Consider the following 18,691-nt stretch of genomic DNA (forward strand, 5'->3'; position numbering starts at 1 on the left):
GTATGTATGTGTGTGTGTGTGTGTGTGTGTATGTACATATATTTATGTATTTATAATCTGTCCCTTCCACCACTTCCCCTCACCCCCAATTTAACTGAGAAGGCAGGAGAAGAGTCCTCATCATAACCGTGCCGCTCCAATAAAACAAATTCCCACACTGTCCATGCCTAAAAATGTATGTTTTTATCTCTCTCTCTTTATCTCTGTCTGTCTCTGTGTCTCTGGGTCTCTGTGTCTCTCTGTCTTTGTCTCTGTCTCTGTCTCTCATTTATTACATCTCTGGCAGGAAGTCAGTTCACCTAAGCTATTCTAACAACTTCTTGTCTGTTCTTCCTGCCTCTAGTTTCTCCCCTATCCAATCCATCCTTCACACTACTTACCACCAGAGTAATCTTGCTAAAGCACGGCTCTTATCATATTATACTTCTACTCAAAAATCTTCAGGAGCTGCCCATTGCCTACCAAATAGGGTAGTCTTTTAGCCCTCATGATACTCATGAAATTATGGATTCTGGCTCCAACATAACTTTTCAGCCTTGTTTTATATTTCTATCTCTTTTTCATATACTCCTTGCTCAGGGATATTGTGAGGTTCAGAAGAAACTATGAATATAAAGTACTTTGCAATCTTAAAGCTTTATAGAGATGCCAGTTATTATTATTATTATTAGCCAGCAGTTACCAGGCCTCCAGTCTGGTTTCGTTCCCTGAGCCTTCTATTGAACCCCTACTGACCTCAAGCAATATTTACAGAGCAATCCTGGTAAATGTTTAACAAGGAGGGATCAGAGAAAGAAGTATGAACACACCTTTAGGTTAAATCTGTGATTAACACTTTCTTGAGCCTAGATAATCAATAAAACAATAAATCAACCCCTAATTTATAGCAATAGTTAATTTCTGGGGTGAGAATGCTCAATCTGAAAATTTAACAATCAGCTGTTCAAGGTAGCTCCAGCACACCCCTGTCTTTGCTCCATCCAAACTGAATTACTTTTTGCCTCCTGTTTTCTTCCTCAACTCTGCCATCATTTTGCCTATGCTCACAGCCTACCTATTCCTGGAGGATCTCTCCTTATGTCCAAATTCTCACCTTTGAAATCCTTTCTTTCCTATAAGGACTAATTCCAGGTGAAAGTAATCTCTGCTTCTTTTTAATTTCCCTCTTTCATTTCCTGGACCTGTCCTTTTTGCACTAGCCATGAAGATCACAGAAACTGAGAATCAGAAGGAACTTTAGAAATAATCTAGTCCAATCGCTTCACATTAAAATTAGGAAACAGCTAGCTGGAGACATGACTTTTCTGATGCCATGCAACTCCCGGAAGAGTTGGAGTTCAAACCTAGGCCCTCCCCCACTTGCTTGGCAGCTGCTCGTGTCCATACTTTGCCTCCTCATTAGATTGTAAACTCCTGGGTAGAAGGGTCTGTAATGCATTGAACTTTGTAACCCGTGGGCCTTGCACGTAACCGAAACAGTGTTTGTTTTATCAAGTTGAATTGAGCAGTAAACTGGGAATCAGAAGACTGTGGCTGAAATCACAGTTCTTGTCCTAATTGTGTGACATTAGACAAGTCATTTACCCTCTCTACGTCATAGTTACTTCCTCCTCTATAAAACAGTGATACTAACTCCTGTGTTTACTTACCTACAAATGCTGGTTTCAGGATCAAAGTAGATAAGGTATGTAAAAGTATTTTGAAAAGAATAAAGCTATCCAAATTCAGGGGACTATAGCATTTTCCTGTCTTGTTTTGTATTTCTTCTTTTTCTCCCCATGTGGATCCCAAGGCATATTTGGTCCCCCATCCTCAGAAACGTCATTTTTCTTGATGAACCATAACATTTGTTGGACAAACCATAGTTCCACAGCAATTTCATAATCTTAGAATTTGGGTCCCTTGTTCTGTGAAATATGGATTCAGTCAAAGGGCTGCACTTGAGGACCTTGCACTTGAAAGGGGCAGGTGTGGTTAACCTTACTTGATGAAACTGAAGCATTCCATGCTTCAGGTAAGTGACATACCTAAGGTGAGTTGTGTTAGGATCCAGATCTCCTCATCCCCAGGTTTACTCTCTTCCAAACTGCTCCCTGTGTCATTCCACACAGACATCAAAGGGGTTTACTTTGCTTTATTAACCAATTTCAAAAGACCTTTCATTTGGATGCCCTTCAGGCTTCTACCCAGAGGTGTCTTTGTGCTTAGTAAGGATGAAATTTTCTCTATTTAAATTCAGAGCCATCACCCAAGTACTGTATGTGTGTGTGTGAGTGTGTGTGTGTGTATGTGTGTGTATGTGCTTGTATGCATGTGTTTAAACCCACATTTTTCATCAAACTAATGGTAGAAGCACATTAGTTGATTGTTCTTGATTAATTGGAATTGGCACTCTGTACCGACCTTGTTCTTTGGTGTCCCAGAACCCAAGGGTAGTCACTCCCATGCTCTGGCAAATTCCTTGATTGTAGGCATGTTCCTGCTAAGGAAAGCTGTAACGGGTGATGTCCTGACAACATCTGGGTCCCTTGGCACGGGAAGGTAGAACGCTCCTTGCGTGCAATCTTCTTCAGGAACAATGGCTGTTGACAACTGAACTCATTTGAATGGTCTCATTAGAATTCATGGGATGAACCTCTTATTAGGGTTAACTGATGAGGTAGTTCTCTAGAGAGGCGAGGGTTGAGGGAATGGCTCATTCTGTCAGAAAGCTGCTTCTGTCTGACCATATTAGTCTGGATATGGGGATGGTTATGGTTTGTGGTTGGCCATATAAATAGAGAGCTGATAGACAAAATAAATTGGCTTATACAGGGAAAAGCCAAGAGGGCAAAATAAAACAATGAGAAAGGGGGGAAAACCCCATTCTTCTCAACCCTCCAAAAGAATCAAGAATAATCATTTCTAGAAAACTATGTAATTTATTTTCTTTCAAGGAATCTTGTATGTTTAGCTCACTCTCAACCACAGGTTATTTCTGCACATCCCTACCTCTTGAACAGGCAGGGAAGATTCCCAGAGGGAGGCTAATTACCTCTGCCCTCAGGATTCTAGGGGTAACCTTGAGGGTTTTTGGCATCTAATGGTATCATCCAAACCCCTATCTAGTATGTTTTCTCCCATATCAATCAAACAGTTGACCTTAATTAGTTTTGACAAAGGAATATTTAATGAGAAGGTACAGTAAGGGCAAAAGTTATAAAAACATTCCCTAAACCATGGATTTACTTTCCTTTTGTATATACAAGGTCCCTAGGGAGAGTGGGCTCAAGCTTAATGTAAGGTGGTACAAAGGTAGTATGGCATACATGCATGGGCCAAGTGGTTCCTGGTGACTCCTTGTGCTAAGAATCCTTTTCTCTCTTTCTAGAGTCACCACCAAGAGCTCTTCAGGGCAAGACATTAACAATGGACTATCCCCAATTGATAAATAGTGAAAGGATACGTACAGGCAATTTTCAGAAGAAATTAGAGCTATCAATAGTCACATTAAAAGTACTCTAAATCACTATTGAATAGGGAAATGCAAATTAAAACAGGTACCATATCATATCTATCAGATTGGCTAACATGACAGACAAAGAAAATGACAAATGCTAGAGGGGATGAGGAAAAATTGGAACTGCTGGTGATTAATGCATTGTTGATGGAGTTGTGAACTGGTCCAATCATTCTGGAAAACAATTAGGAACTATGACCAAAGGGCTATAAAACTGTGCATACCCAGCAATACCACTACTAGGTCTGTTTCCCAAAGAAATCAAAGATAAGGGAAAAGGACCTATATGTACAAAAATATTGATAGCAGCTTCTGTTGTGGTGGCAAAGAATTAGAAATTGAGGAGATGCCCATCAATTAGGGAATGGCTGAACAAGTTGTGGTATATGATTGCAATGGAATACTATTGCGTTATAAGAAATTATGAACAGGATGGTTTCAGAAAAGCATGGGAAGACTCATATGAACTGTTACAAAGAGAAGTGAGCAGAAGTAGGAAAACATTTTATACAGCAATAGTAATATTGTAACAATGTTGTTGTTGTTTGTCCTTTGTTCTTGAATTCAGAGAGGTGTTGCCAGAATATGCAAGCAAATTGGAGTTAAGTAAGGGAGGGCTGTGCAAAGCCACCATCTGGATCCAGTGGTGAGGTACAGATCAAGATGTCTGGAGATGGTCCTGGATGCAGTGGGATACCTTGGCCTTTTTAAGCTAAAATCTTTAACAGGTCTCTGTTTGATTAAGGCAATACCCAATCAGTTATTAAAGCTAGGTAAGAAATGAGGCAGAGAATAGTCTCTTTACCTGGCAATAAACACATACATACATACATACATACATAAAGAAAGAAAGAAAATAAGAAAGATCAATCAGGTAAGGGAAGATCCTCAGGGTTTCTGGCCAAAACAGAGGCAATTGCTATTTACATTCACTCTGAGCTAATCAAGACCCAAACAACGACCAAGTAGGGCTTGGCCTAGGACCTATTGTAACAATAATCAACTGTGAAAGACTTAGCTACTCTGATCAATATAATGATCTAAGACAATCCCAAAGGACTCATGGTCAAAAATGCTATCTACCTCCAGAGAGAGCACTGATGAACTCTGACTGCAGATTGAAGCATACTTTTTTCACTTTCCTTATGTTTCTTGCTTTTTATTGTATTTTTTGTAACATGGCTAATATGGAAATATGTTTTGCTTGACTTCACGTGTATGGTATAATTGATATCATATTGCTTGCCTTCTCAGTGGATGGGGGAGGAGTGGAAGGGAGAGAGAGAATTTGAAACTCAAAAACTTTTAAAAAATGAATATTAAAACAATGGACTAGTTCCTCCCTTTGTTTATCTGGACTAGCTCCTTGATGAACTCCATACCTTAACCGACCAGTCAATCCCCTACTGTCTGGGTCAAGCTGCTCACTCAGTTGTGACCACTCATTTTTCACCAGATTCAGTTACTGAGATTACTGACTTCAGTTGCTTTAGAGGCTCTGATGACTCTTCTGACCTTTGAAAGCTCATAAAACCATAAGCTGGCTAATTTTCTTTTGTAGTTATGCACCTAAGATCAGGAAAGAATAAGCAAAATAAACAAAAAAAAGACGCAGGCAAAACTGAATTGGTTCTGGGTTGTTGTAGGAGGCAATTTGGGTTAAGTGACTTTGCCGAGGATCTCACAGCTAATAAGTGACTGAGGCCAGATTTGAACTTAGGTCTTCCTGACTCCAGGGCCAGTGCTCTATCCACTGGACCACCTAGCTGCCCCTGAGTTGTTGTTAGGTCTTTTTTTGTCCTTTGCCTTAGGTTAAAATATAAAATATATAAATATAGATATGAAAAATGTTTAGCAAACCTCAAAGAACTATGTAACTGCTAGCTTTTATTGTTATTAGCTATATAACTATTTTAATTTTTTTATTTTAATTATTTATTTTTAAATTTAAATTTAATTTAAATTTCTTTTAACTATTTATTTATTTTAATTTTAATTCAAATATTGAAATGTAAGCTCATCTTTTTTTTCTTTTTTTTTTTTTTTTGCAGACATCAGTAGTTTATTGTATTTTTAATCAAAACACATTCAAAATGGAAACTCAAAGAATACTTTCCACCGGAAACAATTAACTAGCTTCTACTAATGCTTAACACATTACAGCAATAAAGATGGTAATCCACTCTCTTCTACACCTAACTCAAGCCCAAATGGTAAAACCAGTTTTGTTGAAATGGGGTCAGAATGATCAAAAACTACTATCAACAAATCAGCAAACAACAGTAATGGTAGATGAGTCTTTGCTTTTGCTGAAAAAAAGGGGGACAAGAATGTTAAAGTCCACATAGGTAAGCAATCACCATGTAAACTTGTTTGGTATTTTAATTACTGATTTAACCATGGTTTTCAAAGAAGCGATACTGAAGCAGAATGGCTCTTTGTTGTTCTAGGTTTCTACACTTCTATTTATAATTACTCCTGGTGCCAGAAAGAGTTTACATGGTGGCAGGGTGAAGGCTCGCTATCATCAGTATAGTTCTAGTAGCTGATAGAATGATAGGTATGGTTTGTACTTCATCCTGTTCCCCACCAATTTTTATTTCTTCTATGTCTTGCATTTTGAAAGTTTTTCATTTTCTATATATTGGAGGTGGTGAATATTTGGTATGGCAGTATTTATTAAAAAGGTTATTCTTACTTTTTATTGATCAATATCATCATATGATCAGTATTATATCTAGAAGAATGTGGGCAATAGTTTGATCTGTGGTGGTACTCTGGTTCCAGTTCTCAAGGATATTTTGAGGTCTACATTTGTAGAATAACATTCTCTCTGATCTCCCTCTTCCAGAGTCTGGTCTGTAGCATACTGGACCCCAAGAGGGTGGTTGACTTCTTCTTCTCTCATCATCCCATAATCAGGTAGCTCTGATGGTCTGGGATTTTTAATACTATCACTAATGAACCCTCATCCAGGATATTTCCTCTAATATTGATTAACCAGTTGATTTTAATAAGTTTTTACAAAGGGATATTTACTGAGAAGGCATAACAAGGACAAAAGCACAAAACATCCCTCCAATCTAAAGATACACTCTTTCTTCTGTACACACAAAATGTCTCTGAGGAGAGTAGACTCAAATATGAATTACAAAGGTACTGAGACACCCATGCTGAAAACTGGTAGGGCCAAAAGGTAGCTCTAGGTGTCTTTTTCCTCCTTTTGAGGAATCCCTATTCAGTAAGCTTCAGAGAGTGGTGGTGTAGATAATGAAAGAGTTGCTTCCTCCTTCAGGTGGGCTAGCTCCTTGCAGGGCAAAGTATACTGTCTTGGATAATCAATCTACTGCTGGGCTAGGTCAACCAGTACTGGCGAGTCACCCAACTCAATTACTGCTAATACCAATGCTCTGGTGGTATCTGTTACTGTTGCTGAAGAGACAGAGAGAGCTCTTCTGACTTTTGAAACCCATAACGCCATACCTGGTCCGTTCCACCTTTAGATACTCATTAATCTAAGAAAAGAAAATAATAAACATAGAAGAAAAGGCACCATGCATTCATGGGCATACAACTGAGGAGATGAGGAAGCTGCAGCTGCTTCCTCTCCCCCAACCTGGGACTTGGAGTCTCACACAAGTTCTCCCTCACTGGAGAGCCACGGGGGTGGGGAGAGGTAGGAAGAAAAAACTGGGAGGGAGAAAAGAGGGAGGTGAAAGCGACAGAGGAAGGGGGAGAGAGATTATTCAAACTTTTTGTATGTACCCTTAATTCCAGCTCCTCAGGCAATTAAAATGATAAGCCCTTCCATCATGCATGACCTGAAGTAGATTCACCAAGATTCACCATGTGTTGGATTGGAACCTATTATGAAGTATTGCATATGCTCTGTACAGGTTCCAAGAACCTACCCCATACTAGCTACTACTCCCGTCATAGTAGTATAGGGATTTATCAGTCCATGAATGTTAGCAAGCCTCTGATGTATAATTCTAGACACCGGGTGATGTTTTGTTATGTATTCAGTAGGTGCTAAATTTTTGTAGCTAACAGTGATGATTTTAACAGTACCTACCATTTCCTTGGTAATGCTACATGAATCACTAGGTCCGGGCACTTTAAAGCTAACTCCTATATTGTTTCTGGTGGTTATGACCTGCTTCTGAAGCAGTATCATAAACCTCCAGGTTCATTAACAAATCCACACAAGCTAACCATTTGTTCAATGTTTCTTTCTTGGCTGAGTTCCTGTGGATGTCCCTCATAGTGGTGGTGGTGGTGGGAAAGCAGTGTATTCCATTCATAGATTCCATCTGGAGGTAAACCTCTTTTTGGTGACATCTGATAAATCCAAATCTGTGTACTTTGTTCTGAGCCTTTACAGTTTCCAAGTGAACTGATGTCTGCTTGTTCCAAAATTATTTCTGTTAATTTATCTGTCTATCATATCTCCTGAGAAGTTTACTAGTGCTCTTCTGCCTTTTTGGCAAGGGAACATTTATCTTTCTATAGCTGTCTTAGGGTGATGGGTCCTGTGTTTTGTTAATATTGTGTGGGTTTGTGTTAGAATGCTTTCTAAATTCATAATGACCAATGTTACACTTCTGAAAATGTGCATTAAGACTGGTATGGAGTATGTATTAGTTGTTTTAAATGTGTGCTTCACATTAAGTTTTTATTTCAGGATATTCCAAATTTCTTTAATGTTTTCAGCCACTGTTTTCTCCTTGATAGTTTTATGCAAGATATCTCTTACATGGAGAAGTCCAAAGTATTTGTCAATATTACCTTCATACATATGCTCAATTTTACTTTTGGATTCAAGCTCAAAACCATTCATCTCTAGCTTTTCTTGGCCCACACCAAGAATTGTGCACTTACTAAATCCAAATACCATCTTTTATATCATTGGAGAAAGGTTCCATGACATGAAGGATCTATTGAAAATGCTTTTCTATGGAACCATATTGCTTTGTGTCATTCTTGTACATCAAGTAATTAATAAGATGTTTGGATTCAATTCCCTCTTTAACTTGGAGGTGACACAGTTCTGTTACATTAATTTATGATCATCATCATTATCATCATTGAGTCTAGGTAAGTAAAATCATTATAAAATTTTCCTAATGATCCCTTCAATGCTTAATGTTCTATCTACTTGTGCACACAGTAGTATCTTATTTATCTAATGGTCACTTCTCTGACTAATTTATCTGGGGGTGTATGGGATGTTCAGGAAGAACTAACACCTCTGGTGTGAGGGCTTGCTGGGCTCTTTCCAGGCTTCCTTATCCTCCTTTGGTGTCTACCTGGCATTCAACTCTCACCTGTGGCTCCAAGAAGCTGAAGCATACGCAACAACGACACGTGGTGAAATGTCTCAGTAGACAGGCTGAACCAGGTTGAGGCTAACCAAGGGGCCACAAACCCATCGGTGAGTTAGGGGGATGTCTATCCCAAGCATGTGAAGATTTCTTCGGGTAGAATGGGCAGATGAGAACAATTTGTTCCAGTGGCCACGAAGGCAACTAAAGCAGGCATTGTGGAGCACTTAGAGCTTGATCAGACATCTAAGATGCCAAGGTCATCCACAGCATCTTGGGCCATTGCCAGTCATCCTGACTTTTGTCTTGTCACTGGACTTTGATGACTCTGGAAGACAGAGTGAGGCTGATGACTTCGTGCAACTCTGTCTCACTTAAATCCAATTCTGGCACAGTCAAGCTATCACCCCATGATGTCATTGGTCCTCTTCAAAAATGAATGGGAAACAATCTGATTACTATATCCATCTCTAGGACAATGAAAAACCCATAAGGAGAAAAAGGGTTCTGAGCAGTCAAAGTTCACACACTTTGGTTTAGAAGACAGGACACAAGAACCTAGCTCAGAACACACTTGTCCTTATTTGAAACAAAATTAGACTTAGTTATATAGTTTTCTTGAACTTCGCAGATTAGAAACCAAGGTGCATAGGGCATGTTGTCATGGAGAGTTTGGAACCAACAGAAGCAAGCTTTCTGGGAGTAACAAAAAAGTGGTAGCTGAAAACATAATAGCAACAGAAGAAAGGAAAGCAATAAAAAGGTAGATATGAGAACTTAAAAACCCAACAATCTAGGGTCATAGGCTATGTGGACAAATAGCACTTTGGAACTTGCTCCTGAAACACAGTACAAAAGGGGTATAACTGGAAGGTAGTGGCTGGGTTTTGCTTTTTCCCCAGGTCACCAAAAATTAGAGGTGCTGACAGCATTTTTTCTCCTTTCGCAACATAGAAATAATTGGATAGAGGGCAAAAATAATTAGTTAAAATTGGGAGTGAACAGATTACCAGGTGGAATGCACACTCTTTTGTGAGGGATTGTCTGATGTTGGCTACTGCCACATGGGGGTTGTGGCAAGATGGGGTAGGAACAGGATACGGGGAAGTAACCGGAGCATGTGCTCCTGAGGCAGGGGGCTGTGCCACGTGGGAGTGGGATGGCAGAGAACGAGCTTCCTTTGTCACGTCCTCTCCCTAGGTGCAGTGCTAACCCCAGACGTCTCCTTCCTGTATCCGGGCCTAGCCTCCTGTGTCACATCCTCTCTCTAGGTGCAGCGCTAACCCCAGACGTCTCCTTCCTATATCCGGGCCTAGCCTCCTGTGTCACGTCCTCTCCCTTGGTGCAGCGCTAACCCCAGACATCCCCTTCCGTATCTGATCCTACAATCATTCACTGGTAGGCGGGCTGAGGAGGAGGGTCTAGGAAGGTATATAGGGGCGGTAGGGGTCGGAGCTCGCTCTCTCTTGCTCCTGCTCTCTTGCTCTGGCTTTCCTGCTTGGCCTTGCTGTGATGGCCTCTGAATAAAGCTTGAGTGTTTGCACCTCCTGATCGGCTCGTCTCTTGTGTTTATCCAGGTGGGCACCGAAGACTGGCAAGTATGACCCTGGCAGCCTGCTCCTTATAGGAGGAGAGTGCACGGCATGACTGGCACACTCCTTCCACACACGCCCCAACTGCTGCATACCAGGTAAGCTCCTCCATGGCTCAGCCCATACCAATGTCCTGTGGTTTCATCCAACAACTGAACTTGTGGGTTTTAAAAAAAAATTTGGAAAAACTACTTCCTGCTCCTTGTCCCCCAAGCACATTTTGTGAAACTTATTTTGGGTGCCAAAAGCCCTATGTATAGCTCTGTGTTACAATCTGAATCATCTAATACAGGTTAGCTTATGATCAAAACTGTCTGCAAAAGAAAGAAGGGAAATGTGTAATAATAACAGTTTACAGTTAGCTATTTCAAATTATCAAAGCACATTCCTCACCACACAACCTGTGACCTTACATTGTTAACTTCTAAGCAAAGCATAGAGTCCTTGAAGGAAGACTTTGTTTTTCATTTTGTCTTTCTATCCTTGGGAGCGTCTAGTCCAGTGCCTAGAACATGGAGGGCATTTAGCCAGTGCTTGCTGAATTGGATTGGGGTAGATTGAATATTACTTCCTCTACTTTATAAATGGTGAACCTAAGGACCAAAGCCCAAAGTATTGTCCCATAGTCAGTCAGTCAGTCAAACATTTATTAAGCACTTATTATGTTCCAGGAACTGTGTTAAATACTGGAAATACCAAGGAAGGTAAAATTCAAACAAAAAAAAAAAATCCCTGTTCTCCAGGAACTTACAGACTAATGGCTGCAACAACATTCAACAACTATATGCAAACTAGATGTATGCAGGATAAATTGGAGATAATCAATAGAGAAAAGGCACTAGTAATAAGGAGGGTCAGGTAAGGCTTCCTGCATAAGGTAGGATTTTAGTTGGCATTGGAAGGAAGCCAAGAGATAAAGATGCAGAGGAAGGGAATTCTAGGTGTGTGGTATACAGCCAGTGAAAATATGCAGAAATGTATGATGATGTTTTTTGTTTGAGGAACAGCAAGGAAGATAGTGCCACTGGATAAAAGAGTACATGGAGGGAGGTAGGGCCACCTCTAGAGTATGTGGGCCTTAGCAAATTTTTTTGCCGGTCCCTCTTAATACAAACAATTTGATTAAAAATAAATTATAAAATTCACAGACCTATGTGAAGAATACTGATTTATCGATGAAGACTTAGAATAATTAGCTTACAACATTCGCCTTTTCATAAGATGTATTGCAGTTTCAAGCACTGAACTATACAGAGCAGAAATCACTGTCTAAAGTTGGATTACTATTGTAGTCCATACGATTAGTCTACTAGTGGTACAATTCAGTTCGACTTGAGTGACCACTGACAGCTAAGGAGTGGATACTCCCCACCCATTCTCCCTTCCATTTGAAACTCTGTTCATCTGATATTTCCGGAAAATGGTTTATGCTGCTCACCTCACTCCTACACTGCCCAACAGTCCCTCAACTAGCCACAAGTATACATAGCTTTATTTTCAGAAAGTGTTTTTAATACTATTTCATAGCTGATAGGTAAAAGTTAGAATATATTGAAGAATCCACAATCACTCATCAATAATAAATGTTTCAAAAAACACTGAAAATGTTGACCCTTTGGCAACAGCATTCATCAAAGAATAAACCGCAGTGAGTAAAAACTTTATCATAGATCAGAACTCAGTATGTTTTGCATGAAAAAAGGACCCTGATAATATTTGCTTTCATGAAACAGATCATTTTTGTTGCGTCTTGCATTAAATCTTATATTATTACTTTTTAACATTATTTGTTTTGTTGGCAGTACAAATAAACCAGAGAAGAGAATGTTGATATGGCCTTTACATTTTATAGTGCCCTATTTTTTGAAATTTCAGTTATGATAGTGCTCTCTTTCTTGACATCAAAATAAAAATTCTTCTGTATTAAATATACAAAATTGTATATACTAAATATATAAAAGTATTATTTATAATTATATATTATATAAACCATGAATATATAAATATATAAATGAAATATAACAAAATGATAATTTAAGAAAATGAAATCAAGTAGAACTTAGGCTTCAATTATTGATACAAACATAACAATATTTTCATATAAAAATTACACTCGACTTTGGATCTTTTTTTTGGCATTATTCTTTACAATAGCTTAAACACACAGAAACACAGAAAGTTCAAAATTAAAATATCCCTGTCTATACACAAGCTACATAACTTCTAATGTAATATTATGTAACATAAGACACCATCCTACACAATACGATGACCTAGTACATGTGCTCACTTTGAGGACAAACATCAAATTGCCCTTTCATTAGATTAGAGAATTTAAAATTTTAAGTTTATTAGAGTTATAACATTCATGATTACAATATGTTTTAAAAGCAAATCTGAAGAAATAGTGGCTCGTGAATTATTAAGAATTTAAGTATAACACTAAGACTTTTTAAACCTACCAAGATAAGACATACTAGAAATTCAAAGAAGCAAATTGTTGTTGTTATTTTTGTCATTGTCATTTCAGTCATATCTGAATCTTCGTGATGCCATTTGGGGTTTTCTTAGCAAAAATACTGGAGTGGGTTTGGCCATTTCTTTCTCCAGCTCATTTTACAGATGAGGAAACTGAGGCTACTAAGGTGACTTGCCTAGAGTCACATAGCTAGTAAGTGTCTGAGTCAGATTTGAACTCAGGAAAAGGAGCTCTATCCACTGTGCAGACATCAAAAGCAGTTAACTACTCAGAAAATAGAGAATGTGCTACTACTATCAATATGTAAAGAATAAAATCAACATTTTAGTGAGAGCAAAAAAAAGTTTTGTACCATTAATAAATAAAATGAACTATTTTAAAACTGTTTATTTCACTTTTATTTGTCTCTTTTTAATGTTCATTTTTGTGTATTTTCATAATTAGTACAGTATTACACACAAATAACCTATAAGTAAGCATTTTTTTTACTGATGGAGGTGAACTGTTGAAAAGAGTTTGGAGAACATTGGCTTAGAGCATTGAGTTTAAGTGACTTACCTGTGGTCACAGAGCTAACGTGTTGGGTTCCGGGCTACTCTAAGTAAAACTGCCTCTCAGCAGCTCCTTCTGTTGAGCTGAAATCTGCCTCCTTGTAAATTATACCCTCTACTTCTGGTCTCTGTCTCTGAAACAACAGAGGATGAAAAAGGGTTTCCAGATCTAAATTTACCATTTCTCAGGATTCAATGAGAATGATTAAGGTGTCTAGTCTAGGTGGCACAAAAAAGAGAGCACTGGGTTTGTATTCAGGAAGACCCAAGTTCAAATTCTACCTCAGGCACATACTGGGCAACCTTTCTCAGCCTCAGTTTCTTCACCTATAAAATGGAGATAACAATTATACTTACTCTCCTAGGTTGTTATGAGGATTAAATGAGATACCATATATAAAGCACTTTGCAAACCTCAAAATGCTGGGTCCTACCTACCTACAAAGTGCTAGGTCTCTTGTCCAGGCCCTGCACAGCTTCCCATGCAGGGGACATTTCTGGGTGATGGGGGTGGTAGAACTAAACCTGTCCATCACTGCCAAGGGTTGGGGCAACACAAGAATTTCCTTTCCTCCTCAGAAGTGCTATCTTCACACCATATAATCCAGAACAATTAGGTATATTCAGATGTTCCCATATCCCATGTAATATATACTATACAGACAAAGTAACAATGGCTAGATTGCACAGGTCATTCATAATTTTTTTATTCTGCATATTTTATTTTTATTTTAATCACTTTTGTGCTGGTAATTATCGGGGCCTTCCAAAGTACAGGCATCCTGAGGCTCTGAGACAAGACACAGGCCCCGCCAGGATCTAAGAGCAGTACCAGAAGGGTAAGATGGAAAAAGATCGACAAAGTAGCAGGGGTCTGGATTCTGAAAAGCTTTGAATGCCAAACAGAAGAGTTTGTGTTTGATCTTGTAGGTGATTGAAAGCTACGGAGTTTATTGAATGGGGTGGGAGTGAGTGACTTGTGCTTTAGAAAGATCAGTTTGACAGCTGAGTGCAGGGATGGGCTGGAGCAAGGAAAGAATTGAGGCAGGGAAGCAATAGTAGTCCAGGTGTGAGTGGATAAAGGTCTACGCTGGAGTGGTGGCAGTGTCATAGGAAAGAGGGGGCTGCATATGGAAAATGTTCTGAAGGTAAAATCAACAGAACTTGGCAATAGATTGGATGTGGATGTTTGTGTGTGGGTGAGAGAGAGAAGGATGAGACTTAGGCTGCAAGTCTGGGTGATGGGGAAGATTGTGGTGTCCTAGACAACAATAGGAAAGTTAGGAAGAGGAGAAGGCTTCGGCGGAGAGGGAGAGGTAATGAATTCAGTTTTAAATTTAAAACATCTGTAGAACATCCAGTTCAAGATATCCAATAGGCAGTTGGAGATGTGAATGAGGAAGTTAGTTGAGAGGTTAGGGTTGGATAAGTAGATATGTGAATCATCGGCATTGAGATAATACCTGAATCCACGAGAGCTGATGAGATTACCAAGAAAAATAGTATGGAGGGAGAAGAGAAGAGGGTTCAGAACAGAGCTTTGGGGATACCCATGCTAGAAGCCATGCCACAGATAGAATGCATGCAAAAGAGACTGAAGACAAAAGAGACAGGGAGGAGGAGGAGGACCAGGAGAAATCAGTGTCACAAAAGCCTGAAGAAAAGAGAGTATTAAATAGCAAAGGCTAAAACAGGTCAAGAAAAATGGGGATAGAGAGAAGGCCACTGGAGTTCATGATGAAGAGATCATCAGGAACCTTAGAGAGGGTAGTTTCATTTGAATGATGACATCAGAAGCCAGATTGTAAAAAATTAAGAAGAGAGTAACAGGAAAGGAAGGGAAGGCATCACCTGAAGAGAGTTTTCTCGAGAAATTTAGCCACCAAAGCGAGGAAAGGTAGGGACAATAGCTAGGAATGGGATGGATCAAGGGATGGTTTTTTTGAGTTTGAGGGACACCTGGGCATGTTTATAGGCAGGAGAAAACAACCAGTAGATAGGAAAGAATTGAAGATTAGTGAGAGAAAAGGGAAGATAAAGGGGGAAATACACTGAAGACCACAGGATGGAATGGGACCACTTCTGCATAGAGAGGGCATTAGAATTGGCAAGGAGAAGGGCCACTTCTCCCAATGAGATGGGGGAAAAAGAAGATAGCCATGGAAAGAAGGTAGGTGATGTGCGATCAGAAGATAAATGGTAAATGTTTAAGATGGAAACAAGTTTGTTACCTACAGAGCAGGCATTCCAAAGAGCACAGTGACAGCTGGGGGTCCAGAATCACTGCAATAAAGAGCATGATGGTGTGGGAGTTTGTTAATCATTGAGGAATGAGCTCTGGCAGGTTATCAAGCTCCTGAAGAGATGAAACCTCAGGGTAAAGTCTTCCCAGGGAGTTGGGCAGCAGCAGGGAGCCAGAAATATGGAAACAGGGTAGGGGGGAGTGGGAGGTACCCTTAGATACAAACTCAGGCCAGTGACTGGTAGAGGGACCCCAAAGGAATGTCCAGTAACTGTCAGAGCAAGAACAAAAATCCAGGTCTCATGACTCTTAGGTCCCCAGCACACTACCATCCTGTTTTACATGTATTTTAAAAGTTTCCATCAAAAACATGAACAAATGCATCAAATATATTTGTTGTTTAGTTGTTTTCAGGTGTGTCCAGCTCTTTGGGGGTTTCTTGGCAAAGATACTGGAGTGATTTGCCATTTCCTTCTCTAGCTCATTTTACAGATGAGGAAACTGAGGCAACCAGGGTTAAGTGACTTACCCAGGGTCACACAGCTAGCAAGTGTCTGAGGCCAGATTTGAACTCAGGAAGATGAGTCTTCCTGACTCCAGGCCCAGAATTCTATCTACTGCACCACAAAATATATTTATTGGCATTTTAAAGGGATAGACCAATTATGAGAAAAATTCATACATAGAAAACTGATCATTCCCAAAGTGCTGGATAAAGAAGGTATTAGTGTGATATAGGCAGACAGAAGAAGCAGAATGGATAAAGAGTCACCCTCAGAGTCAGGATGACTTTAGCTCAAGTCTCACCTCTGACATGAATTGCCTGTGTGTCCCTGGGCAAATCACATGCCTCTCAGTGTCCGAGGTAACCCTAAATCACAGGCCCGTCAATCCATGGCTAGAAAGGACTTTGGAAGCCATCTTGTCCAAACATCATTTTCTACATAAGGAACCTAACACCCAGGAAGTTCCCAGGGTCACATACGGGTGGTGTCAGAGCCAAGATTTGAACCCTGATTCCCTGACTCCAGAGCCAGAGCTCTTTTTATTCCACCAGGCATTCAGTTAATCAATAAACATTTATTAAGCACCTACTGTGTGCCAGGCTCTCTGCTAAGTGCTAGGGATACAGAAAGGGGCATAAAATAGTCTCTGTACTCAAGGAGCTCACCAACTAATGGAGGAGACACCAAGCAAACAAGTAGGAACAGACAAGATATATAGGATAAATAGGTGATAATTGAAAGAGGGAAGGCCTTGGGATTAAGATTAAGGATTAAGAAAGGGTTCTTGTCAAAGATGGACACCTGCAGACTATAAATTGTGCCCTAAATTTAATCTATACTCAGACTTTAATCTATATTCACACTAAACATTGCAGAAGCATTGCTGAATTGTCTTGACAGAGGTAGCTCTGGGAAACGGTGTAATGGAAAAAAGACTGACTTTGCAGGCATGAATTTAAGCCCCAGCTGTAGCTATCACTGCACGACCTTTCCTGTATGACCCTGAGTCAGTCACTTAACCACTTTAGTTTTGAGTTTCCTTATTTGTATTAATGAGAGGGTTGGCCTGATTAATCTCTTAGGTCCTTTCTCGCATTATATCCATAACAATAACTAATATTTATATAGTGCTTATTATGTGCCAGGCACTGTGCTAAATTCTTTACAGTGATTATCTCGTTTAATCCTCACAACACCCTAAGAGGTAGGTGTACTGTTGCCTCCATTTGACAGATGAGGAATCTGACTTGAGTGGCTTGCCCAGAATCACACACCCCGTGCAGTGACTGAGGGCAGATTTGAACTAAAGTCTTCCTGATGCCAGGCCTGACTCTCTAAATAAGTGATCCTGTGATTTCTCATTGAGACCTCCCTACACCAAATGAAATCTCAAATCTAGACCAAAAAATAATACATTGAAATTATAATAATAGTTACTATCATACATGCTCTGTGACAAAATCCTTCAGAGCAAGACTTAACCTCTAGTATTTTAGGGTTCTCCTGTGCATCCGGAAAGCCTCATTGATTGAACCTGTCAAAATTTCTAAGTAGGTGAAATTTATTTTAACTGTCTTACCTTCCTTTTCTTCTAGTTGTGCTTTTGGTACCATCCTTTCCACCCGTCCCTTTCCTGTTCTTCTCAGTGTCCTCAGACTGTCCTCATCCTCCATGCCCTTCTCTCAGCATTTTAGATGTGGCCCCAGGCTTCCTCTATCCCTTTATTGTCTCAAAATTCAAAATGAACTCTACTATCCATTGTGTTCTCAACTTAGACATCCCTTCCCTTCTGTTTGGACGTTATGAAAGCAGCACAATTAACTGACTTTATTATATTTTTCTAAATGTGTACCTCTTGAAGGGTAGCTCAGTGAGGCTGTGATTCCTAACCCTGCCACCTCCCTGTGATAAGCCATTTGTACACATTTCTCTCTTCTTCCAGTTGCCTTCTCGGGCAGCCTTAGTGGAGTCCCAGAAGACACAAGCTCTGGTTTTCAGTGGTTCAGTCAGTCCTCTGAGAAAAAAAAGAAAGTAGAGAATTGAATATGGGACTCATCCAAAGGCTAAGGTGCCTTTCTCTGCCCCTGGAATCAACTATAAATTATTTTCTTTTCTTTCTGGAGGACCTAAAGGGGTCAGTCACAATTTAGGTAGTATTCTGGATGGCTTGAAATATATAATAAACTGGGATAGGAGGTGTGGAAGTTTGAAAGGTGGCTAGGATTTAACTGGAATCTGTCCCTAAAATCAGACTGTGGGGAGGACACGAAGCAGTGAGTTATCCCTCCCTCTGCAGGGAAGGGGGTGGGGAGGCCTCACATTCTTCTCTGCCTAAATCCACCTCTAGACCATTCTGTCCCCTTAACTGACTTCAGAAGTCTTTAGCTGAGGCATGAAACGAAGTGTTTCTTCGTATTGGTGTTGCTAATACCTGGTTTTAATGGAACATGGCAATAATAGCAGTAATAATGAATCAATCAATTGAAACACAAGTATTT

Source organism: Vombatus ursinus, unplaced genomic scaffold (genome assembly GCF_900497805.2).
Source record: "Vombatus ursinus unplaced genomic scaffold, bare-nosed wombat genome assembly UNPS02014809.1, whole genome shotgun sequence".
NCBI classification, from domain to species: Eukaryota; Metazoa; Chordata; class Mammalia; order Diprotodontia; family Vombatidae; genus Vombatus; species Vombatus ursinus.